The sequence below is a fragment of the Euprymna scolopes genome, chromosome 38 (genome assembly GCF_053919585.1).
Source record: "Euprymna scolopes isolate OS-2025 chromosome 38, ASM5391958v1, whole genome shotgun sequence".
NCBI lineage: Eukaryota > Metazoa > Mollusca > Cephalopoda > Sepiida > Sepiolidae > Euprymna > Euprymna scolopes.
The window spans coordinates 55951472-55978986 of record NC_136519.1 but is presented as its reverse complement, the minus strand read 5'-3'; the positions used below and the strand labels follow the sequence as shown (position 1 = coordinate 55978986).

Genomic DNA, 27515 nt, shown 5'->3' with positions numbered 1-27515 from the left:
GATGTGATCAAGATGCACTTTCTATCTTCCATGGGAACGAAGGTCACTCTTCAGACCAGCTCTGCTCTTACACAATTTTTTGCAGAGGTTACACTTATGCTGACATTGAGGGACACCAACTGGCACTGCTTTACTGTGGACATTCATATAATGCTTGATTTGCAGACCACAGAGCAAATAGAACATCTGTACTCCACAGTGTTTTCCCCATGCAAAAAAGACCATGTGATTGCTTATGACTAGCTCAACCATCTCCAGATAAAGTCATTTTACCTCATAAATTACAAACCTGGTTCAGCCCAAAAGCCTCTGACAGATTGGACAAATTTTTCAATGCATGGTACATCAGCTCACATGAGGACATCCATATCAGGTGTAAAAGAGTTCCACTTAATGCTCAGGATGTGTCTCAGAAACTTTTGGTGTACTCTCTCCATGACCTTCATGTGTCTACAATAAGTTGTCCAGACTTTAGAAGAGTAAAGTAAGGATGGTAAGATATAAGATTATAATATAACCCTCCCTCTCGTCCGAGGGCCAGGCCGCATCCGTCGCTATCCTGGTTCACGGGAGCATACTTGTGATGTACTTCTGGCCGTGTTCGTCGCTCCCAGCTCACAGGACCATAGATGCAACCCAGCAGGGCTACATTCTTACTTGTCTAGTGGTGGACCCCTCAAGGGTGACCAGACTCTCACTGGTCACTGGAAAATATCTTTCTGCTGCTCAGGGCACGCGAAATGTGCATGACCCTAAGTCCGTGTGGCAACATTGTCGATTTCGGCCGTCACTCTGGCTTCGTGCTGGATCCAGTCTATCTCTTTCATCATCTGGCGTCAGGGCATACCTGAAATAAACTGTATCCTCATTCAGGCTGGCAAATCGAGAAACAAGGAAAAACTCTGGGACATTTTTATATAACGAAACAAAATAATTATTCATAAATCGTTTACACTTGTTTAGTCGAGTTCTTTAATTCAAGCTTCATGATGCAGGTTGCATACTTAAGTTCCACTAATCAATTTCCCAGCTAAGAACAAGAGCTTTTCAACTTAGCTCTTATGAGGGTTTTGCCCCCTCCCCCCATGTCGGGGTGAGAGCGATGTGTATGTCTTGATGCCAGTCAGTAAAAAGGACTAAAGACCCTAACTCCAAAAAGCCAATCGTTTTTATCAAATCAGAAATTCCTCCTTCCACCTTTCTGGAGTTATTCTTTCTTTTTTTCCTTTCCTCTCCCTCTCTCTGTTTCCCTAATTTCTACTCCTCCTCTCTCTTTCTTTTGTCCCGAACCTGTTCCCTCATTAATGACCATATCTCTCCCTAGGTTCAATTTATTTATTTATCTGTCCAACTAACTTATCATGTAATTAGGAGTTATTAGTCACCCCAGCTGTCTTCCATATCGCTCAGAGGTTTTAAAAACAACTTTTTCGTTGTTGATAGATGTGTAGTCGTTTGTCTTTCTCTTAAAAACCCCACCCCGGCACTGATGTGATAAGCGATAACTATTTATTTCCCATTGAAATATTTTATTTCTTCTGGACATTTTTCATAAACATCTGTTTTTCCTTGACAAAGTGTCAGCATGGCTCCCCCCAACCATACCTCATGGTCTCCCATCTTCTCTTCCTCTATTTAAAAAGCAAGATCATCTGGTGTCGCCAGGGATATCGTCATAGATTGATAGACACTAACCTTTGTACAAAGGGTTATATCTCTGTCAGACCATAGTCGCCTCTCTACCAAAAGCCTTCGTGGCATGCTGTATCTTGTAATTGACCTTAGCATTCAGGGTTCCATCTCTGGCAAGAGTGCTACCAAAATACAGAAAAGTATCAACCACAACAAACCTCTGGTATTCTCCAAAGAGGGTCCAAAAGGAAAAAGAAACGTGGTAATCAAAGAGGTCAGGATTTTTGAGGAAGAGCAAAGAAAAGCCATTGCTATCACTCAGGCCAAACAATGTGCATGGACAAATTGGAATGACATTGAACCAATGAAATTATTGTGGAAATCCTTAATTGCAATGGAATCACTGGCAATATCATTTCTCCTTTGCTCTACATATGATCTACCAAATGCGACAAACCTAAAATTATGACCTGTGTTCTTTGTATAAACATGATGATGGTACCTTGCGCCATGTACTATCTACATGCCCGCAATCACTTCAGATGTACACATAACAAGGTGTGGGAAATAATTATGGAATTGTTGAAAACACAATGTAAGACAGCAAACCAGCAATCTGCTACAGTCAAGGAATTCAGTTTCATAAAGGTGAGGAAGAAAAAAACTTCTAATGTGAAGCTGTTGAGTGGAACCAATGACTGAAAATTTCTGTGGATCTCAAGACATTCTACAATTTCCAGTCCACATAATCCAAAGAGAAAAGCAGCTGGACATCGTGGCATGGTCTAATTCAAAGAAAATTGTTCTCCTCATAGATTGACAATCAATTGGGAGGAAAAGCAGGAGGAGGTGCACGAATGGAAGTAAAACCAATATGAGACACTGTGTGCTGACTGTGTGGAAAAAGGTTGGAGATGCCATGTGATTCCTATTGAAGTTGGTTGTCGTGGATTTCTAGGACACTCAGTCATTTTGTTTCTTACAAAAATAGGAATCATGAGCCGCAATCTGAAAGTCGCTTCTGATCGTCTTGGGAACACGGCTCAATATGTGTCAAGCTGGATTTGATTGAGAGCAAAAAGACTTCAGCATGAACAGACGTTATAATTTCCCTCTTGATCTGTTTTTTTTGTTTTGTTTTGTTTTTTTCTTAATACCCTACCCGGTGGCAAAAGCTGCTTGGTAGCTTCAGGAGTGTTATCACCCTGGTTGGCAATGATGAGGACAGGGTATTGCACATACTTTTACATACTGTATGATAAAAAATATATATAGTAATAAGTATTGATCTACAATGATAAGAAGTAATATTATACATCTAAAAATAAGGTCCCTAAAATCATACAAGAATTGTGTGACAACGTGTGATGTAACTGATAAAGATAAATTCAGTTGTAACATTCCTCTGAAAGTTGAAATTTTAATTATCACTGCAGGGTATCACACTCCCAATACAATTGCAAATTACTTAAGATTTCTACCTGGCTATGGCTGATAGAATGAGAATATGCTATTCTTGTGGATTAAATAAAGGGTTCTGTTCAGAATTCCTTGCAAATTCCCTGAGTTCAACAGAAAGATTCCTGATTTTGACAAGATACATCAGCAGAATCGTTGTGAAAATAAGACTCCAGATGAGAACAGTAGTCTGAATAATTGAAATTAATAATTTTTTTACCTGCTGCAAAACATTTCCTACTTTTAATAATTTTTTTTTATTTTTATTTTTTTTTTACAGGAGAAATACTGATGATATAAATACTGTTTTAATCGGACAAACCACATTCCACTCAACCACCAGACAGATTCTTCATTCGCATTTCTGTCATTTTTTGAGATGCATTTTGAAAAGTTTCAAGAAATTTCTCTTCTATTCTAAAGCCAAACAATAAATGCATTTGAGATTAACATTAATTCATGGCACTATTAGAATACAACCTATTGCACAAAAATGTTATATTTAATTTTATTGTTTTGACAAAAAATATTTGAAATATAATTTCATCATCATCGTTTCTGTTACATGGTGACATGTATTGGATGGCTTTAAGAAACTGACTTCCAATATAACTTATCTCTAGCCAATGCAATAAAATCAATTACAATCACTGTTTTTTTCATCATCGGAGACATATTCAAAATGGATATCTTTTGCCACTTCTTTCTCAGCTGAATGATACATTGCGGTCGCTTTTTCTTTAGTTATTTTTAGGAATATTATTTTATTTATTTTTGGGGTGAATAATATTGCCAATTTTGGAACACTAAGTTGGTTTAAAAAAAAATGGAAAAAAAATTTATTTTTCAAATTGTTTTCTCCCAAAAATGAAAACTTTGGAATTAGTTTATATCAACAATCAATCTTGCAAAATTATTTGTTTGGAATCTAATGAAAAAGGTGGCAAATCAAAAAAAAATGCTCAAGGTTTGAACAGGCCTTCATCATTAAATTCTTGGTTGCTGGAAGTAATACAAAATCATGTACTATGTTTAAGTATGTGAAAGATGTTTAAGTAAAAGGTTTATTTACAAATCAAATGATTTTTAAAAAGAAAAACTTCAAATCTTATCATTTTCCAATTGTTTGACTTCTCCAACAAACATCAAACACAGTTTTCAATCCATAATTACAAAGAACACAAATCACAAAGTGTAACATAAAAAAATTCTTTCAGCTCCTCAAATTATTTCTCATGCCAACCTAATAGATTCCATGTTATGAAACCAAACTCTAACCTCTGTCCTATCACCAAGATGTTGCATTCTTGTGCCTGTTTTACAAGTATTTTAATGGAATATGTTCCAACGAACTCGAAGCACTTGTACCCCACAACCTAAATACCCCAGAATAACCCAACAAGCAGTAAAATCCCACTGTTGAGATCCCTATATGTCAGAAAACCATTTACTCAAATAGTTCTTTCTTGAACTGCTAGACTTCGGAATACCCTTCTAGGTCCCTGCTTCTCTGACTGTACTGACATGCAGGAATTTAAGTGTAATGTGAACAGGCATCTCGTTGCTAAACTCCCTATATAGTACCCCTGCAAATTTGGTGCCAAATAGTAGCCCTTTTGCCAAAGTGGCACTGTACTTTGTTTAGGGTGAAAGAAAAAAAAAGAAAGAAAAAAAAAGAAAAAAATCTTCTAAAAGATACATTTTATTAAATCAGTTCTTATCCAAACATTTTGAATTGATTGTTAATCAAAGCCAGTGAGTGAAGATAAAAAGTGTGAAAGTAAATTGACATTTTTTCATCAGAATATAAAACAATCAGAAATATCAACAATATGGAACCTTGAAAATATTGTAAGATGTTCAAATGCGTTTCAGCACATGTTAAGCAAGACGAGATTCAGAAATTGCAAACATGACAGAATGTCACTATTGCAAGAAAATGTTCAAGCGAGTTTCTGCCCATGATTATCGGTGTCCAGAAAATCCTGACAGGAAAAACACAAAAAATCCTCCCACTGAAGAAATTATGAACATGACAGAATGCCGCTATTGCAAGAAAATGTTCAAGCGAGTTTCTGCCCATGATTATCGGTGTCCAGAAAATCCTGACAGAAAAAACACAAAAAATCCTCCCATTGAAGAAATTATGAACATGACAGAATGTCGCTATTGCAAGAAAATGTTCAAGCGAGTTTCTGCCCATGATTATCGGTGTCCAGAAAATCCTGACAGAAAAAACACAAAAAATCCTCCCATTGAAGAAATTATGAACATGACAGAATGTCGCTATTGCAAGAAAATGTTCAAGCGAGTTTCTGCCCATGATTATCGGTGTCCAGAAAATCCTGACAGAAAAAACACAAAAAATCCTCCCATTGAAGAAATTATGAACATGACAGAATGTTGCTATTGCAAGAAAATGTTCAAGCGAGTTTCTGCCCATGATTATCGGTGTCCAGAAAATCCTGACAGAAAAAACACAAAAAATCCTCCCACTGAAGAAATTATGAACATGACAGAATGTTGCTATTGCAAGAAAATGTTCAAGCGAGTTTCTGCCCATGATTATCGGTGTCCAGAAAATCCTGACAGAAAAAACACAAAAAATCCTCCCACTGAAGAAATTATGAACATGACAGAATGTCGCTATTGCAAGAAAATGTTCAAGCGAGTTTCTGCCCATGATTATTGGTGTCCAGAAAATCCTGAAAGTAAAACAACTAAGAAATCTTCTACTTTTGAAAAAATTTCGAAACAAAATTCTCTAAAATCATATAATGGCATTCTTTCTATATCTTTCAGTAATGTCCGAGGTCTTCGTAAAAACTTTTCATCCGTTCAATCTTTTCTTCATTCAAATTCTCCAAATGTTCTTGCACTCTGTCAGACAAATCTGAATGATTCTGTACGCAACACTGATGTTAAGGTCGATGGTTATTTGCCTCTGTTCCGTCGTGATTCTAATACATATCTCCATGGGTTGGCTGTCTATGCACAAGTGGATCTTCCCATTGTCAGAGAGCCTCGTTTTGAATCTGTGGATGAGTCTTATATGTGCTTTTGTGTTTCTCTCCCTCAATCAATTTGCTACCTGTTCTTCTTGTATAGGTCACCTTCCTCCGGCTCTTGCTCTGTTATTCAAGCTGTATTTGATGCCATTTCTAAAGCCTTGGAGTTCCATAGTTCTGCCAATGTGTTTGTTTTTGGTGATTTCAATGTTCACCATAGAAAATGGTTACCTTATTCTAATCAGACTAACAGAGCTGGAAAAGTTTCCTATAACTTATCTCAAGCTTATAAACTCACACAAATCATTGATTTTCCAACTAGGTTTCCTGACAATAAGACAGGTAAACCTTCTCTTCTTGATCTTTTCTTGACTTCCATTCCAGAAAGTTGTTCATCAACTTCATATCCTTCATTTGGTTCATCAGATCATCAAGTAGTTACAGTTAATGTCAACCTATCATCAACCTATATTCGGAAATCAGTGAACGTCTCAAAGAGTGCCTGGAATAAAGTGCAGGCCTTTATTCAAGGTGTTTCTTGGAAGTCTGCCTTTAGGAAATCTACTTCAAATACTTCAACTGGGTAGATAGGTGTTGACTCTTTTAGTTGTGTTCAAATTTTTAGTCTCCCCCCCCCCCCACTCACCTTGGTTCACTGCACGGTGTGGATCTCTTATTGCCCATTGGAATCTGTTTTATCAACATTTTTAATTGGATCAGTCTGCTGATTCTTGGCTCACTTTCCTTTTAGTAAACATTATCTGACATTGCTCTCCACAAAAGTGACATGAGAATGAAAGCACTGCAAAAATGGCCGAATGATGGATCTTAGTTATTTAGAGGAAGAAGAAAAAAGGCAAAATCAGTAAATGATATTGTTGATTCAGTATATTCAGATTTACTTCTCTTGAACCATATTAAAATGTTACATAGTAGGCTCCTACACCAGTAAGTAGCGATTGCGTTAGCTAGTGTGAATTTTGATACAGGGTCACATTGGTACATGTCAGGATGACCTTAATCTGCAAACAGAATTATACTAAGAGGCAAGTGACATGGGATGGAGGCAGGGGCGGGTGGGGTTGTCATACTCCATGTACAAAGCAGGAATTGAACAATGACATGACGTCATGTTTTTGAGCGAGAGAAACATGGGTTTTCAATGCAGTCTCACTCTAGAAGCTGTGCAGATGGAACACATCGCCAATAATGTAGAAGAATCTAAACTGAATATTGCCTTGAGTTTCTATCCATCACCGTTGCTCATTTCTTATGTTAGGAAGTCAAGAAGTTAAGAAGTAAATAATTTTAGTTATTTAGTCTCTCTCTTAAGTCCATCCTTGCTAATAAAACCTTGAAAAAATCTCAGCAAAAGTTTTCTTGTATCTTTTATGCATGAAAAGTTTTATTTGTCATGAAACAGCAACAATAAACAGCGGTGATGAATAAAAAGAGCATACATAAATCTTATATGTATGTATAACTTTTAATTCATTTGGTTTATAGATCGTTCATTGATGAAAACCTTACACATATTATCTCCCATGAATTATACTGGACAACAAGAAAATGAACTGTTAGATTTAAACCACTCATGTGCAGGATTCAAAATGAGGTCTTTTCATTTTCTGGCTGTAAATTTAAAGTTGGATGGATGTGTTACACATATCATTTTGATAGGCTGTTTTATCAAAAATACCTTCTGGTCATAATTTAGACGAGGCTTCTAGACAACTATCAATTGTAGCATGCCCTTTTTTAATGGTTGCACAATTAATTCCCAGAATAGTTCTCAGTTGATATTAAAGTAAGTTGTATCTACTTTTACAATACCCAATGTATCTTTGAATTTTTTCCCCAGACAAATCATGTTATTTTTATTGTGTTTAGGGACTATTAAAAAGAACTCTTTCCTTAGGAACTATTATTTTCACTCCTTTTATATATCATATTTTATTATGCCCGTATTATGCTTGTCTTTGACAAACTTTCAAGGAATCGATGAACTCTCGAATTTTGTTTTTATCACAGATGAACAAACCAAAGATGCTTTTTTGTAAAACATTTCTTAAAATCCGTCAATTCTTAAAATAAAAAAAAACTGTTATTTTCAGTGTTGAATGCAATTTGGGTTAGTTGGATTATTCTGACTACTATTCTCATTTTGGACATCATTCTCACAATGTTTTGATGCATTAATGTTAAAAATATATGATGGGCTACTTTCATGCTGTAAAAATATATTTAATTATTTTTACAGTATTTCACACCCTGGCAAAAGTGCCACACAAAAATTGATTTGGGTCATATTTGGGGGGGGGATATGAATGTAGATACAAATGTACATTTCCTATCAAAGAATTTTAAAAAATCATGCCAAAAGTAGTCATTAAAAACTTCACTTACTGTTAAATAAGAGCCAAAATTTGATGAATGGTTCTTGAACTTTGATTTGAAAAAAACTTAAAATTAAAAGAAATAGTTTATAGTACAACATTATGCCTTTCAAGCAAATTTGTTTATGTAAAAGTAAACTTTATAGAAACGGAAAACACTTATTTGATCTTCTAGCAAATACATTTTTATCTGCTGCAGCAAAGTAAAATTCATGTCACAGTAACATTTATTGGGTTGGCTGCTTCTACCAGTATTTTATTTTATTTGAAGCAATTAGTGAGACTTTAAAGATGTACGCATTACATTGAGACCATTTTTTCTAGTTCTCATGAAACTCGACACTACTTGTTTTCAGACCGAGTAAACATTTTAAAGCAAGTAAAAATACTAAAAACTTATTTAGCTATATAGAAGAGTAACTTATTTTGCCTTTGATAACATTTATTTGTTATATATTTGTTTGTTTTTTTACTACATTTTCAAACGGCTGACTAAAAACTAACCTAACTAAAACTAACCCCATATTTTTATTGAAGACAAAATTTTAGAAGATAAACTTTTTTTTTTTGATATTCGATATCAATTCAGGAGGGGTAAAAAAAATACCTGTTAGGAGACAATCCCCTCACATTATATGAAAAAAATCGTACAAATTATCAGGAGTCCAGTCCTATAGTAAAAAAAATAAAAAGTATAGAAATTTGGACAATGTACTACACACTCCACATCAAATAAACACTGCTTCAAATAACTCATGGGAGAAAATATATACAACTGTTCATACTCAAATATCAGCAGGAGCTTAACACATACTAAAAATATATTAACTAAAATATTTCTGAACTCACTTCACGATCGTACAGATTTTTTAATTCGTTATACCTTCCATTGTTTGGTAAATAAAATGTATACAAATTATTTTCATGAATTACGTTGTTCATTTATTTATGTTGCGTTAAGTTCTCCACATCTTTTGGTGTTTTTTCATTTGACAATGTATCACTGTATTCATATGTACTTTTAATTTTTTTTTTACACTGACTATATATATATATATATACTAGCAGAAAGACCTAACGTTGTTCGGGATTGAATGAGGATCAACGAATGTTTTACAATCTCAATAGTTTTATTGTTATCGAAATCGATAATATAACCTATTTTTCAATCAAATCAATTGATTGCCTGTTCTAGTTGGGGACCCACTACAGCGCACAAGGAAGAAGCTTAACCTGCCTCCTTGCAATGACTTCATCCACAATACATTGCACTGTAGAGAACCTACTGTTGATTTTATATAATTATTTTCATATAATGGTTGAAATTGAAGTTTAAATGCAAAAGTCAAGTATCTTGGTTCAATTGTTCTCTAAACAAAAACATTCGTTTTGAAGGTACTCCTGTCTTATCAAAGAACCTAGTGTTGATTTTATAGACCTGACCCTTCTGCTTGTGCAGTTATAAAACTTCTGAAATGCACTTGTCAAATATCAGCAGAAGTTTACCAAGGAGTGATATTTGGCTGTATAAGGGTATTAACTTTCGTCAAAATCGGATTGTTCGTTCTGTAATCAGATTTTTTGATTATCGATTTTCAATACTTAGTAGAGGCATTCTGATACAAAACCATTTTAAGAATACTCTCAGACACATAATGTATATATGTGTGGAATTTCCAAAAAGTTGGCCCACCTGTTTTAGAATCTAGAGGTAATGAACTCACATGCACACACACACACACACACACACACACACACACACACACACACTCGGGCAAAGTGCCTTTTATTTATATATATATATATATATATATATATATTATCTTTTATTTTTTCAATTTTTCATATTATCTTTTTTGTATATACATCAAACCTATGGATGTATGGTCCAAGCATTTTTTTCTTCTTCAAATGTCTGCAGTTTTTAACTTTTCGTGAGATCGTCTTCACATCATCAGGAATGTGTGTTAGTCTCGATAAGGAATTAGGAATTATGGGAAGATTGATGATGATGTGAAGATGATTTTACAAAAAGTTAAAAACTGCGGACACTTTGAGAAGAAAAATTGAAAAATAAAAAAAGTATTACTAAACAAAAGTTTTCTGTTGTTTTTAACAATGTCTGCCTGAATGAAAAATGCTGCCTAAATACGTCGTGTAATATGTATACTAGTAGAATAGTAGAATACCTATCCCAGGACGAGTATAAGCAATAAATACAGAATTAGTTTTAATTTTAATGTGATATGGACGCTAACACTAAATGTTAAAGTTGTTTACTAAGAAAATAAATAATGTACCCATGTTACTAACTGTGTTACCTAGAATACATATTCCAGAGTTTATAATCCATCAGTTCAATAGTTTAAGATTTTACCAAGCACATACATATTATTGATGCACTTTTTAAAAATATATTTATTTAATATAACACAAAAGTTTATTTAAAGCAGTTCTTTTCTCTAGTTTTTTTGTATCTAACTTAGTTTAAATGTTTTTAAGGAAGGAGTCAAGTTTGGGCAGATGCATCTCTTAAATGGTGAAGTTTACTAAAAAGTTATTTGCCCGTGTTACTCACCGTGTTGCCTATATGTTCCAACATTTATAATGATTTGTTCATTAGCTTAAAAGATTATTCCGTGCACATATATATATATATATATATATATATATATATATATATATATATATATATATACTTCTATAAATTAAATTTTTTTTTTTTTTGTGTATTGATATTCTTATTAAAAACCTTTTTTTTTCTATTTATTTAAAAAGAAAATACAACTTCTAATATAAGGATCATGGAATTGCATTTACTAGCAAAAGATCTATATTTGCATTTATTTTAATTAATTCCCTATTTAGATTTTTCCGTTCTTCTTATATGATGATCATCATTAGTTAACTATTACGTGTAATTATATTCATGCAGATATTCTACATGATTTATACTTGCGTAATATTTGCATAAAAAGGTTATAGTAAACACAAAACTCTTTCTATATATATTTATGTATGTGTATACATATTTGTTTAAAACATTTTGCCTATCAAACTCTTCTGTTAGTTTTTGCTTTCCAGACATGAAACTTAATATATAGGGTACTCAAACCCATGAAAAACTTTATATTTGGGTCTTAGCCGGGAAAATTGGTGCAAAAGTGTGAATATTAAAAAAATGGAATTTGCCAGGTGAAGGTCCACCAACGACATTACAAATATGCATGCATAACGTAATAGCTATTGGTTCATATTTTAATTATTAGCCTTGCAGCAAACATGTCTTCATCGCTCAAACATTAATGTGAAAGGAAAAAGTAAATCGTAAGCTAAACGTTTTGGTTTCAATTCTCAGTGGTGGCGCACAAGTCATTTTTTAAAAAACTTTTTAAATCATTACTTTCTATTGGGTCCGATATAATATAATGATAATAAATACAAAATCTGCGTTAATCAAAATATCATATTTAAGCATATTTTACGATTAGGCAATGCCAGGCAGCCTGCTAGTGTATATATATATATATATATATATATATATATATATATATATATATATATATATATATATATGGTGGATTGTTTGAATAAGAGAAAAGTGAGTTTGCAAAATCAGTTAAACATAGCCATAGAAAAAGACAAAATCTCAAATAAGTTTATTTCTGCTCACTATATCTCCCTTTTACTTTTACTTGTTCACTCTTCAAAAACGTGTTTATCATGAACTATTCCAATCTTGTTATTTTTTCGTTTCTTTATTATCTTTGACTGTTGATAAACAGAGAAACAGGTAGCAAAACATAATAAAGTACAACAAACCATGTAAAGAGACTGAAGATATTTACATGCATATTCATAGTCTGAGGTCACTTTAAAACTGGATATGGAAGTCATACGACTTCCTCTCATAGATTTTTCCACAAAGCAAAAACATGGACGCAGAAAGCTGACTTTTTTTTTCTATTGAAACAAACAATACAGTGGTACAGCATCTTTTGGAAATTACAATTTGGTGCTGGAGTGAAAATCTCCTTCAAAATTACATTTAAATTTCTGTTGCTGTTGTTGTATGTCAGAATCCAGTCTTTTTACATCCTCTTCTGCTTAAGTCACTTTTGTAGGTAAGCATGGAGAGTCCGATTATCCTAGTTACCAACCATTGAACACATTCCAGGTGTATGATGTGCATAAGATGTGAGATGAAGGAATTAGCAGGTACCTAAGGAACATCCTCTATCATTCTTACTAGTATATATATATGGTATGAATATAGTTATCAGAACCACAATGTACAATCAACGTTTATGGCTTCATTCAAGATGCTCTTTAATCTAGCTCTAATTTTTCAAAGCAAAATATGGTGCTCTGAGCAGCTCCTGACCAGATGTGGCAACAGTACTCCATTTAGGACATATCTGGCTCTTATACAGGTAGGGGATTGCATCGGGAATGAGATACCTTCTGGAGTGGTAGAATGATGCAACCATTTTTCCAGCGAGTTTAGCAACAGATTTGATATAGGTCTTCCATTTCAGGTGAGGAGTGAAGGTCAGACCCAGAAGTATGTTGAAGCAGGGAGCTTCTTTAAGATGAGAGCCATTCATATCAATTGGATTCACGAGGGGATCAGAGCATTTATGGTGAAAAGCTAGAAGGTTTGTTTTTGATGTGTTAGCTGGAAATTTTGCGAACCAGACCTCCATGCGAAATCCTATCAAATGCCTTTGATATCTCAAGAGCTATTGCTCTTGAGAGGAAACCTTCATTGATAGATTCGCTGATACTATGTGAATTTATAGTCAGTACATCCGCTGTAGATCTCACAAGACAGAAATAATAAAACTTGTCACTGAGTAGGTTGCTTTTGTTGAGTTGGTTGGAAATTTCTCTATTTAACATGGGCCCAAGCAACTTACTCATTACACACAGAAGACTAATTGGTTTTTACTGAGATGCATAAGACCAATCTCCAATAATTTTAAATACTGAGTAGATTAATGAGGGTTTCCAAGGTATTGGGAAGCATTTCTCTTTTAGGCATTGGTTGAAGAACTTTGCAAGAATGGGTGCTAATTCCAGCTGCTGTTTTAAATATTAAATATAGTTGCTTTGCTGGCATTAAGGTTTTTGATGAGTGTGGCAATTTTATAACTGTTCAGAATATTATTGAAAATTTCATATTGACAAAAATAAATTGCTACTTTAATGTTGATGTAAAAAAATGCAACTTTGATTCAGGACATAATTGTTCAAGAGGTGAATACTTTTTTTCCAAAGTGTATGCTACATATCAAGGCTCAGATGCTACTCGAGGATAAGGGTTAATGTGTGCATTGTAGTTATTGGGACAGTTGCATAATAATTGTTTGTAGTGGAAATTTGATATCGTTAGATTATTTAATTATTCAATTGTTGGATGAAATGTTATACAAAATATTTGATAACTTACCAGATTTTGAAATTAGGATTTCTAAAGATGTTTTTTTATGCACAGCTGATTATGCTACAAGAAAAGATTGTCCAATTGAGGAAATATTTAATATAATTTTTACTTTTGAAAAATGGACATTTTTATAAAAGAAATAGATTGTGCTAATTTAAAACTTTTATTGGATATCACAGTTTTTTCTGTTTTGTTTGGTGATAAATTGAACATTTGCAGACATTCTTTGACAAAATTTTTTGTCAATTTCTCATATGAATTATTTCACTATGAAAAGAGGGCATTGTCCAATATCTTTTTCCAAAATGATTGTTCTTTTTTTACTGAAATAAGTTAACTCAAGAACCAGTTTTAAAATTATCTTAAAACATTATTTATATAATTCACATGGCAATCTAATTAATGTTGATAATACATAATGTGTCAAGCATTTATCAGTTATGTTTTATTTAAAATTCTCTCATTTTATATATATATATTTTATTGGTTTTATGTTCTTGTTCATGTCACTTTATTATCAAAATTGTGTATAATATGTATTGTCATTTCATTAAAAAAAAAGTAATTTCTTCATTTATTTGTAAAACAAATTTTATGTGTAACACTCATGAAAAACTTTGTAAAAATTGTGAAAAAATGTTTTTCTGAACAATATTTATAAAATATTGGATTTTCTGAAATCTTAGAATTTGATTGTTTTATGTCATATTTTGTGTAATCAATTAGTCACTGTAAACAAATTGAGTCAGAATTTTTTAAATATTTCAAATTGATTACTCACTGACAATAACCGGTAGTGTTTCCTGGAATCTTGATGACAACAGGTCTTCCCAGATTTCCAGTACTCTCTGACTATTTTGATAACATTTGCAAATGATTTTGTATTATTTCAACAGCCGTTTAGCATTGATTTCTCACTGGCAACAACCATTGGTCTTCACCGAAACTTGGGTGGCAACAAGAATTTTCATGGTCCCAGTGCACTTCACTCTCATCTAGTGAAGGTCTGTTTAGTGCTTTCTCTTCTTGATCTTTCAATTCCCCTTGACTTTTCTCAGCTATCTGGTGTGGTAACACTACATTTATTTTTTTTGGGGGGGGGGAGGGGGGGGGGAGGGAAATTAGAATTTTTCAGTTTCAGTTTTCTTGGTTCCATGTGGTATTCCACTATTTGTTTGCTTTTGTTGCAGTTTCTATATTTCTTTTTCTTATTATCATTATTTATTTATTTTTATTTCTTTAAACAAATCTTGGTTTTTGGAGCGAGAGGGATGATTTAGCTGAGGGTACTCATTAATAATAATACCAAAAAATTAATAATAAGGAAAATTGCACTTGCATTAGATTTTATATTTTATTTTCTGTAAATTTAATTTTTTTGAAATCGTGTAAAATTCTCCAATAATTTAAATATAGAATGTTATTTTCACATTTCAAAATTACTAAAAAAAATTATATTCATATTTTTTTTTAAATTTCAAAGTTCATTATTTGAAAATAACATTCCACATTAGATGAAGAATGTTTTATTTATATCGAAAATAGTGTTGAGTGCATCAAAAGCAATGCTAATATATATCTCACTGTATTGATTATGTTCTTTGAAGTAGCAGTGACAGTGAATGTTATTGTAAGCATTTGTTCTTGATTGAAAAAGCTGAAGTCAACGGTTTCTTTCAATAACTTAACATATCATTCAACAATTGCCAGGCCTAACAAATATAACCAAGTTCAACTTTATCAACATAGTTTCCTTTAAGGGTGATACACTAATTCCAATGCATTTTTTGTAAAACAATTTGTCTGACCTCCAAATATCAGTTTCCGATATCATTTGTTCATTAGACCCAAGTCTCTTTCCCTGGAGCATTTTTTTGCTGTCTATAAACAACCAGTAGCCGCTGGAGGCCAAATCCAGAAACTAGGTTGGGTGTGAAAGTAATCTGATGTACAGTTTATGTAGTTTTTCCATTGTTGTGACACGATACATTGTTTTGGTAAAAGAATACTTTTTTCTTCATCATTTTTAGTGATTTCTTTCTTCAAACATATCAATTATGATATTTGCTGTTGATGGTTCTTCTTTTTTAAAAAGAAAAAGAAACCAAAACCTTGCTTGCTGATTTATGTCTGCATCTTTAGTCGGCTCTCACGTTCAGCTTAGTGATGTATGTATGTTTCATATTGATGCATGGAAACAGTTTCAAACAATGCTTTGCATTGACAATGCGTTTGTGTTTTTGATCAGCTGTAAATAAACATATTAGCCACTGTGATCACAAATTTTGAATAAATGTGCATGCAAAACGGCGAATAGATTGTCTTTTGATATCTTTGATTTCTCTGTTATCAACTTCAATTTACAATTGGCTAAAATAAGTTTGTGGACTTTTTTTAATACTTTCTAGGACAATTGCCGAATTTGGGCGACCTGAGTATTTGGCATCGTTTGTGTCTGTACGACAACATTTAAAGTCAGCATATAACCTGTTAATTTCTGACAAAAGTTTAAACAAAACTTATCAATCCACTACTTTGCTAGTATTTTTCACATTAGAAAGTTAGGTTAAGTTATTTTGGAAGTCAATTTATAAAATGTGTACAATATTATGCCAGTAAATTGGACGTTAAACTGAATATTATGATGATAAGATAAGAAAGCAATGCTTTATTAATACACGAAATTTAGATTTTTCTATTGTTTTGAAGTCAAAACTACTTCAAAACGGATATGATATTGTGGCCCTACTTATGATCATATCAGTGGTTACGCTACCTACGATAACAACAATAAGTTAACTGTGTGTGTGTGTGTGTGTGTGTGTGTGTGTGTGTGTTATAGATAGATAGATAGATAGATAGATAGATAGATAGATACCGTCGTGGCTAGGGAAAAAAACACAATCTGTTGTCCTCGTCCCATACTGAGATCTTTCTTCTGTTGTTCACTGTCAAACTCTCTAATTTTATTCAACATATTCATATTAAAACACTGAAAAATGACGATTATGAAAAATAAGAGTTCTAACTATCCAAGAAATGTTCCCGGGTGAGAAATTGAGTACATATGTTAGTTTCGGCTAATACTGTATACACTTACATTTGTTAATGAATTAGTATGACGCTATGTGTGTGTGTGTATTAGCATGCCTCTGTTTTGTTAGTAAGAGAATGTATGTGACTATGAAGTTGTGTACTTGTGCATTCTACTGTGTATATGCTTCATTGGCCCCAGTGTTTAGAAGTCATGAAAGTCTCTTATTTGTCTATTGAGGTCTTAAACCAGACGACCAGAATCAGCTTTTAAAGATTATCCACATGCGATATGAGAGATGAAAGATACTGGAAAAAAGAGAGATCAGTCAGTAGATTGCTGAAAACTTTTCAGACTCTAAAGGATCCTGGCTGGATTGTAACATACACCCGTGTGTGTTCTTTCTGGAAGGAGAATTAAAAAGATGGAGAATAGAAAAGATGAAGAATAAAAAAGATGGAAAAAGACGCTGTGCTCAGTTTCTTAAACTACACACTGGATTTCTATGATTAGAAAGAAAGCTAATTCAAGATTTTGTCCAATGAAGAGTCATTATATAAATATCACATTTACTGCACTGTTACTTCCAACTTAAACTACTTAATTATAATGTTTTTGTTAATAATTACTATCAAATAGATAATGTTTGTATAATAGCAAAAGCCATAATTTAAAAAGGCCAACACAATATTTGAAGTTCAAACTATTTCAACAATAATTATAATATTTCTATTAATAATTATTATTTATGTAAAATAATAAGAAAGCCATAAAAAGCTTACAACACTCCAGATATTTTTCTGATGTTCTTCCTCGAATCAGGACTCCACCCTAATCAACCCTATCTGAGACTATAGATGCAGTACTCTTCTTAGATATTAAGATCCATGCACACATATTTGAGGATTTTAATGTCTGCCACAGTAGTTGACTTGGTTTCTTCAGTTACACAGACGCAGCTGGTAGCAACACAGCTTCTCTATAGCTCATTCCCTATTAGGCTCTTCTAGACAATCACACACTCTCCAGATTGTGAAGATTATCCTAATCCTCATGATCTTCTATACCATTTCAAATTCAAAATGATAATAATCAATTCAACATGGACTTATTTTTAAAAAATTATTTGTGAAAAAATTAATCAACTTCTAAATGGAACAATCAACTTCAAATGGATTAATCAAATTCAAATGGATTAATCAAATTCAAAGTGAGATGTTAAAAATCTTAAGTAAAAAGAAGTATGGCAGACTCAATTGTTGGGATTTTAAGTGGTGATGGCCAGAGGTCTTTAACAACTAAAGAATTTCGTCTCAGCAAGTTAGAAGCGATGATCTCCGAGGCTATTAACAATATTTCCCCTGATACTTGCACTAACTTTATATTTGGAATACAGTGATTACTTCCTTCTAAAATTAACTTAGATGATATTAAATTTTAAATAAATTTCTTTGGAACGTTTATATTATTTTGCATCTCTTTGAAGTAAAAATAAAAGAATAAATATTAAATTTATTTGTATTATGTTAATTCTCAATTTGAAGTTTTTTTCCAATTTGAAGTTGATTAATCCATTTTGAAGTTGATTGATCCATTCTGAAGTTGATTGATCCATTTTGAAGTTGATTAATTTTTTTACTTTAAAATAAGTTCATTTTGAAGTTTATTATTATCATTTGGAACTTGAAATGGAATAGATCTATTCCTAACTGTGTGTCAAATGTCCATAATCTACTCGGAAACGTCATTCACCTTGTGATGGTTGACATCACTCAAAGGGGTCGTAAACTAGATAGATATCAGAAAAAGAAATATTTTAAAATAACACAAAATAAAAAAGTAATTAATAAAGCATTTATTGAATTAAATTAAGTGATTTTTTTTCAAACAGAACTCTCCTTGGATGAAAACAAGTAAAGTTCAAACCTCGTTACTACTCTTTCCGGTGATGATATGCTTAAGTGCCGATAATTCCAATTTAATTCTAGAGGTCAACTGTTCGCTCAAGTGTCGAGGTATTTTTGTAAATTGTTTGAAGCAGGATGCATGATTCGTGTAGATTTTGAGAGCATTCTCTTTCTCTTTCCTGGAATGTTTCCATTGTTGTTTCGCTGAAATTGTCAACTTTATCTGTTCCCTGTTCAACATTATTCCAGTGTGTTAATTAAAGTTTTGTAAAATAAATTTGTCTTATATGTTGTGATTTTTTAGTATACATGTTTAAAAAAAGATGGCGTCATGTTAACTTTTTTTTTTGCTTGTTTTTTTGTTTTCAATTCATGTAAAATTTTTTTATTTTTTACTGCTATTTTCACCATAAACAAGTCACTGTGTCACTTTGACGTAAGGGGCGATTATTTGGGACCAAATGTACACGGATACTATGCAGGGAGTTGGGCAGTGAGATGTCACATTACACTTGAATATGTTCATGCGTCATGTTACCGTTTTGTACAGTTTAATCAAGATATTAAAAAATGAAAATATCGAAAAAGGTTATATTGTTCGTATCCATTATGGAATGAAGTTCTCAAAAAAAAAAATCACTTAATTTGCTCAAGTAGTTTTGTTATGATATCGATCAAAAGATAGCCATGTTTCGATTTTTAGGAAGAAAATATTTAAGATGAGGAGGGGGTGTTGGCGCTTTAAACTGAGTTATCTCCTTGTGGCATGTTCTAAAAATCCAAACATGGCTACCTTCAGCGTGCTGTCATAAAACCGAGTTTTTTCGCTGTAAAAAAACAAAAAAAAACCCAAAAAATTACTCGATCAAATTAAGTGAAATTGTTTTTTAGAAAACATCAGCCCAAAACGGATACGTACAATATAACTTTTTTTTTATATTTTTATTTTTTAATGTTTTGATTAAACTGTACAAGTACCCCGTTTTTTGTTTGTTCTCAATTCATGTAGTTATTATTAATTGGATTTGGTTATATAAACTAATGTACACCATTCGTCAAAAATAAAATTTATGATTTGCCAATGTTTACACTAATATAAAAAAATGATAGAATTAATTTAAGTAATTTAATGTTTCATATATAAATTATTATTATTATTATTATTTCTGATGATATAAAAGAAAAGAAACATTTATCACTGACTTTTTATTTAGTAGAGGATTTCTTTCCAAATTATTTTTAGACGGTGAGGTTTGTCTGACTTGCTATTTATTTTACATTGTTTGATTTTTTTTCTAATGCATTTTTTTATTATTTCAATAGGATGATTAGGAACTAAACTATTACGAGTTGAAAAAAAACGTGACTCATATCTGATGATATTTTTGTTTAATTTTCCTCCCTTGATTATTGGGAGTAGTGTTGAAAGGATTAATCGAGGCATGGTCAAGAAGGGAGTAAGTATTTTTTGACAGCGTCTCTTTATAAAATCTACCAAAAAGCAAGTAATTATCGAATCAATAGGAAATTTTCACCGATTATTAAGTGAAGAATGAACTTTATAATGGTATACTTTATTTTTTCATAATCGATATTTATATATATATATATATATATATATATATATATATATATATATATATATTGCCTACAACCCCCCCCCCATTCTTTATTTGTAGTTACAAATATGCTTAAAATAATCAGCCGAAACTGAACAAAATATATTGTGGGGAGGATGAGGATTGTAGATAAAACAATAAAAAAAACAACTGTGCACATATCAGATTTTAAGGTTAAACATCTGAATTTTGAATGTGTTTGATTTTTCATCCATTGTGTTTTGAAGTGTGAAATTCATTGAATATGTTAATAATAATTATCTTTCAGATTAGCAAAAAACAAAAATTATATATTTTTATGAAAAACACTACTTTTAAATCTTTGAAAAATAAATTAAGAATTTTCTGTTAGTGAGCCCAATATTGCTAATATACCATTAAATAGGAAATGCTCTGAAGAATCGCTACAAAAAAAGAAAGAAAAAATCGATAAATAACTGCGCATTTTACTAAAAATATGATAATTTTTTTCTGTAATTTGTTGTTACTTGATATTAACTCACCAATGGTAGACCATAAAAGCCTGCACACAGTTGTTTGTATTGACAAACAGTTCTTATCTGACCCTTTTTCTTTTTGCTATGACTTGCACTTGACTTAGTTTAAAGTGTGAGGGACTTTTGCATCTACAACACTCTCTCGTCCAGAAACACTTGGTCCTGGTGGCAAGACAGGTGATACTAGATGCAGGAGTTGTCTCCAACACATACAGCACCTAGCATTCCCAAAATGGTCATATATATATATGTTACTTATGAAAAATACATGGAAATTTACAGGACTAAATGAACTTATTTAGTCCTATCACGTCTACAATAGTTTCTTCCAAACTATCATTAAATTTTAGTATTTTTAATTTCACCACATGAAATCTATACAGTGAGATAAAAGATGGAATTATTTGAAATTCAGGAACTTATGCAATAATATTTTTGCATATTCTTATAGCAAATCATCCTAAATCTTATTTAGGCAAAAAAAATTAATTGGTTCAAAAACCTTTTTCAAAAAAATATTTAAATGTTTTATCCATCAAGACAAAAATGGTAATGTTTTTTTTGGAAAATTTAAAATTCTATTAAAAATAGTACAAAAAATTTTATATTATTTTGCTTTTCATATGATAAAATTCAGGCTTTTATCTTTCTGGGGAAAAAATTATTCAAGAATAATGGATTTTTATCCGTTTAAAAAAAACAATTTGGTTTTTCTTCCATATTTTGGCTGTGCCTAGATTAATCAGAATAAAAAATTGGAACTTTTGGAGGTATTGGAATTAGTAATTTAATTTTTCATACACAAAATTATTATTACCATTTCTGATGATATAAAGTATAAAAAAACATTTATCACAAACCTTTTATTTAGTGGAGGATTTAATTTCAAATTATTTTAAAATTTCAATAGGATGATTAGGGACTGAACTATTATGAGTTGAACAAAAACGTGAGTCATTTCTGCTGGCCTAAATAGAAAGAAAAATGCCAACTGATGATTTTGGTTTCATTTTTTTATCCCCTTAATTTTTTGTAAATTGATTATTAGGAATAATGTTTTGATGATTAATTGGAATTGAAGATTGGAACAATCAGAACTTTGTGGAGTATCAGAATCGGAAAAATTTTAACTTAATTTCTGATTCCAAAAACGATTTTTTTTATTTTTATTTTTTTATTTATTTTTTTATTTATTTATTTTGTGAGCTTAATTTTCTATTATTGGTACTAATGATAAAAGGATAAATATTTGCTTTTAAACTATCAGTAAAATTACAAATTTATAGATCATTTGGGCTCTGCTTGGGCATATTGGATTGCCATCAAAATTTACTTCAATAATTAGGCTTTTCCATGATGGGATGACAGGACAAGTTCTCCACAGTTGTATAGAATCTAAGACTTTTGAGATCAGCAATGGAGTGAATCAAGGCTGCATACAAGCACCAGTACTCTTTAACATGTTCTTCACTTGCATGCTGTTTCATATAGTGAAAGACATGGACCAACGGGTCTACATTTCCTACCGTTTCTTTTTTGACCTGCATTAACTCAGTGGCAAGACCAAGAGCTTTCTAGATTTCATCCAAGAAGTTCTATTTGCCAATGACTGTGCTCTAGTGGTGCATGCTGAATCCTATATGCAATTGATACTAAATCGCTTTTCAGAAGCCTCCAAATTGTTTGACCTTAGTAAAACTGAGCTGCTTTGTCAGTCTGCACCTGAAACAAATCCCAAAGCCTGACCATTGTCATTGACAACATTCAGCTGAAGAATGTGGAACACTTCAAATATCTAGGAAACACTATCTTCTCCAATGGGCCCTTGGACAGAGAAATTAATGCATAGATCAACAAAGCCAGCTAAACTTTAGGAAGACTCTGAAACAAAATGCTCAGTCATCACACAATATATTTCAGTACAAAACTGAAAGTGTACAATGCAATGGTTCTTCCCTTCCTCTTCTATAGATGTGAGACATGGATGTTGTACTGTAAATGCATTAAAAAATAGAAGAAATTCCATATGCGTGCTCTACACTCCATCTTTGGAATCCAAAATCTTGGATGCAATACATAAAAGGAAAACATTAAAATGTTTGTCAAATTAAAAAATAACAAATTATCTCCGCACTTAAAATAGATGAGAACACTCCATTAAATCTCCATCCTCACCAAAAAAAAAAAATGAAATTCCACATTTTTAGGTGATGTTAGAATTAGAATCGGTGCTGCTTCTGCATTTATGAACCTTTGGCTTCCACAAAGTTATTCAGGTGTACCTGGCAGATGATGGAAATAATCGAAAATGGCCATCGGAAATGGCCAAGCGAGTCTTATTACAAAAAAACACAAATTGTTACAACCGCCCTCTCCCCATGTTAAGAATGGCGACGATCATTGAAATTCATAAAGTAATACATTGGAAAATAATGTCTTAATATTTCAGAAAACTAATTGTCGACCATTTCCGGTTCTTCCCATCATCCACCAGGCACACCCGAGTAACTTTGTGGAAATTGTGGGTTGATAAATGCAGAAATATCAAATCGGTAATTGTATCGGAATCTGAAAAAATATTATCCCATCATGTCCCAAGGAGGGCAGAGAGACATTTACAAAATGACGCTGGTTGTTTTAACATCAAAGACATTAGTGGATGTGAAATGGTGCAAAATGAAATTGAAAGAAAATTGTCGATGCTCACGTCAACATCTTAAACAATTTTATTCGAAAAACCGACATACGGTTTTTCTTTTCTTTTTTTTTGTGGAAATCGCGCCAGACAAAACATGAAGCCACTTGATGTAAAGAGTAAAAATACTATATCAAGATCAAAATCTAGCCAACGATAAGTTTTATACAAGTAGATTCTGATCCAGAAAACAGTAATTCGTCCCTCTTTGTCAGAAACATCGCTCATAGAATGTGAGGACTAAAGGGCAAAATAAGGGAAGCAAGAGTCAAGAGGTTGTCGAAAGAAAACCCAAGGTTCACTTTCGACTCTCCTAATGTTTATGTTACTTAAAAAAAATTTTTAAAGTCTCGAACTGAAAATGTTAAAAAAAAAGAAAAAAAAGAAAGGAAACGGTATACATCGGTAGGGAATTGTGCCATTAAGCCAACAAATGACTAAGAGTAAAAAAATGAAATATACAATAAATAAATATTACCATAGCCAATAAAAGTTACTTTTTTACCTACCTGGCCTTTTTTTTTTTTTTTTCTAAGTTTTTTAATGAAAAATATTCACTTTATACGTGTTGGTAATCAACAAGATAGCCAATAACATGCTTCTTCGTTGTTTCCTATATTGGCTACCAACTCGTAAAAAAGGGAATATTTTAAAACTACTTAAAAACACAAAAATAAAATGAGACAAGTAGGTTGAAAAGTAACTTTTGGGGCTATGGTAATATTTATTTATTGTATATTTCATTTTTTTTTTTTTTTTCATATATATATATTTTTTGTTTTTACACTTTTTTCGTTTGTAGGCTTCACACTGCATAATTGGTATAAAAAGCATAAAGTTAAATAAAAAAAAAGAAAGAAAGAAAAAAGAAAACATCTCATTATGTAAATTTGCTTTATTGATGTGGAGATTTTTATGCGACGGAACGGATATATATTTACAAATAAATACACATTGCTCTCTTAAATAAAGAAGAGTTTTTCTTTATGTGTATTATGCACATAAATCGTCACGCTGTACAATTTCACTTGCATCATAACTATTATTATAATAGTGGTAATGTTAGTTTTGTTAGTTTCTTTTTTACATTTTTTTTTATCTGAATTTCACTCTACAAAAAACAGCCATGAGCCAATCCTAGATTATTTATAGAATTATTATTCTAATGGCCACACCCAAAACAAACAGGCTGGGAGGGCACCCACATACATATCTGCCACCCACCCACATACATATCTATTCGCCTACTTGTGAGTTGCGAACAGCTGTCAGTCTATGCAAAAAGTAGTCTTCTTTTCGGTCAAATGCGTAATTACTCTGACCGAGATATGGTCATTGCTACAACCGTTTCTGCAGCTTCGACAAGGTAAGTGGAAGGTGGACTGTTTTATTGACTTTGGAATCACATTTTACTCTTTTTGTGCTGAACAAACGGAATGGCCCCTCAACTCTGGATGAAAACTTGTACCTTTAATTGTAAAAATTACATCGCTTAAATTTCAGTACTTACACCCTATGCTCGTTTACCCAAAAACGGAAAATGAAATTCTACAAGCTATCTGAAAAACTGAGTAATAAAAATAAATTTTTAAAGTTTTGAGTATGGGATCAGTTTAGCATATAAATTTAACGTGAAATAATCACCTACTTTTTAATCAGATAGCGTTTTAAGAATGTGTAACCAATTTTTGTTTTTATGATAGTAATAACTCGTTTAGCTACAGTTACGACATAGAATTTTCTTTTCTCTTTCTCTGCCAAAAAAAAAAAAAGAAAAGAAAAACGAAACTTCCATGAATAAACTTTATTTCCTACAGCATCCCATCTATGAAACTTCAACTGATTACATGGTCGTTTTCAAGGTGGGAGGGGTAGAAGTATTTGTTTACTAATGTAAACAAATACTTCTGCCCCCTCCCACCCATTGTTTCTATGGAGACAATCATCATTCAACTGACAATTTCTTTAACCTTTATCCTCGTGTGGTCCTGGGCCTTGATAAAAGATGACGCATTAATAAAATATTTTAGGCCTTTTTTCTTAATTTCTTGGAAATTAGTTGTCAGTATTTGGGTGGATTATGTGTGCGCGTGTGTGTTTGTCTATTGCCACCTGGACCTATGGTTAATAGTAGGATTAAAAAAGAGCAGGACATGTAATTTTTATAGGTTGGGAACCTATTACCACCTGGACTTATGGTTAGTGGTCATAATTTTTCTTTTACCATGCAGACTTAAGGTTAGGGGTAGTATTAAGGAGAGCATTTTTTAATACCAGTTTTTTCCAGGCTGTTTACATGTAATCCTGTATTCCTTTTCATCCACCATTTCTTAGAAATCGTTCCATTCTTAGAAATCGTTCCATTCTTAGAAATGCTATCTGATTACTTTCCTATTCTAAATTCTAAATCATTTTTTATTTTTATTTTTACAGCCAAGTTTTTCAGTGTGTTTAATCACCTAAAAAAAATCCAGAATCTCATTTTTTTTTTTTTTTTTTTGAGTGAATTAGCATAAAGTGTACATGTCGATTCGCTAACTTATTTTATAAACTTCACTAAACCGACTATTTGGTTAATATTATTAACTTCATGTGATTTTCTAAAAAATGCCACTGAGTACTATACAATACATATGATTGCATAAAACGATTATATTTAATGCTTTACTCACAAAAAAATTTATGTAATATAATTAAAGTAAACGTTTTAACTCATTAATAATGAACAAAAGTTCTAAACTGTTGACTTAAAATAAGTAATTTATGCCAAGTTGATTTGAATATGGTTAAATTTGTGCTCATTTTTGCATTAAAAACTAATTCCTATTTATCCCTTTCTGTGCATTAAACGGATACCATAATATTTAGTTCGCTGCACCTTATCATAGCATAGTCCCATACAAAAATCAACCAGATCAGCCAACAGTTTTCGAGAAAACTTCTAAATGTGAGATTGTGTTGACTAATCCGTATTAATCTCTAACTGTGTATCAAATGGATGCCATAATACTTACTTTACTGCACCTTATCATAACAAAGAACCTTAGAAAATTTTAGCCAGATCATCCACTAGTTTCCGAGAAAGAGACCGACTGAGAAAAATATCTACTATTATATAAAAAGAACTTTGTGTGTGCATGTGAATTCATTCCCTATGGATTCGAAAATTGCTGGGCCGATTTTTATAAAATTTCACACAAAGGTACTTTATGTTTCTGGCAGTGTTCTCAGATAGGTTTTGTATCAGGATGTCTTCAATAAGTATCGATAATGAAAATAATCCAATGAAAAACGGAACAGGCGATTTTTACCAAAGTTAACATCTTACACAATCTCACATCACAAGTGCATTTGAAAAATTTTATTACCACACAAGCCGAAAGGCCCGACACATAAAATCAACAGTAGGTTCTTAGAAATGACAGGGGCATATTCGAAATGAATGTTTTTGTTTAGAGCACAATGGAAGCATGATATTTGACTTTTGCATTTTAAACTTTAATTCAAACCATTATATTTATAAAAAATAATTTTATAAAATCAGCAGTAGATTCTCTACAGTGCAATGTAAACTACTATGCATTGTGGACTAAGTCACTGCGGGGAGGCATGTGAAGCTTCCTCCCAGTGCACTGTGCATTAGAGCAGGCAAAAACTGAAAAAGATTGAAAAATGGGTGATTTCACCGATTCTAATGACAATAAAAATATGGGTCATCATTCAATTCCAGGCAACGTCGGGTCTCATATAATATTTAGATAGAACACATTTGTCACCAAAAATATTAAATGTAATGGTTTTATAGAATGATTTACAAAGCAGA

At 32.1% G+C, this 27515-nt stretch overlaps 1 protein-coding gene across 7 annotated transcripts in view; it reads left to right on the top strand.

The window, feature by feature from the left end:
* LOC145263157 (uncharacterized) overlaps nt 1-27515 on the top strand; it is a 53820-nt gene that overhangs the window by 14899 nt on the left and 11406 nt on the right. For 2 of the 7 annotated variants that reach the window (XM_080120157.1, XM_080120156.1), the window contains exon 1: nt 24921-25058. The exons of 3 other annotated variants lie outside the window; for them this stretch is intronic. The gene's annotated coding sequence lies outside the window, so the exon portion shown is untranslated. Of the gene's footprint in view, nt 1-24918; nt 25059-27515 lie in introns of those variants that run through there. 2 more of the 7 variants (XM_080120155.1, XM_080120159.1) reach the window with 2 other exon arrangements.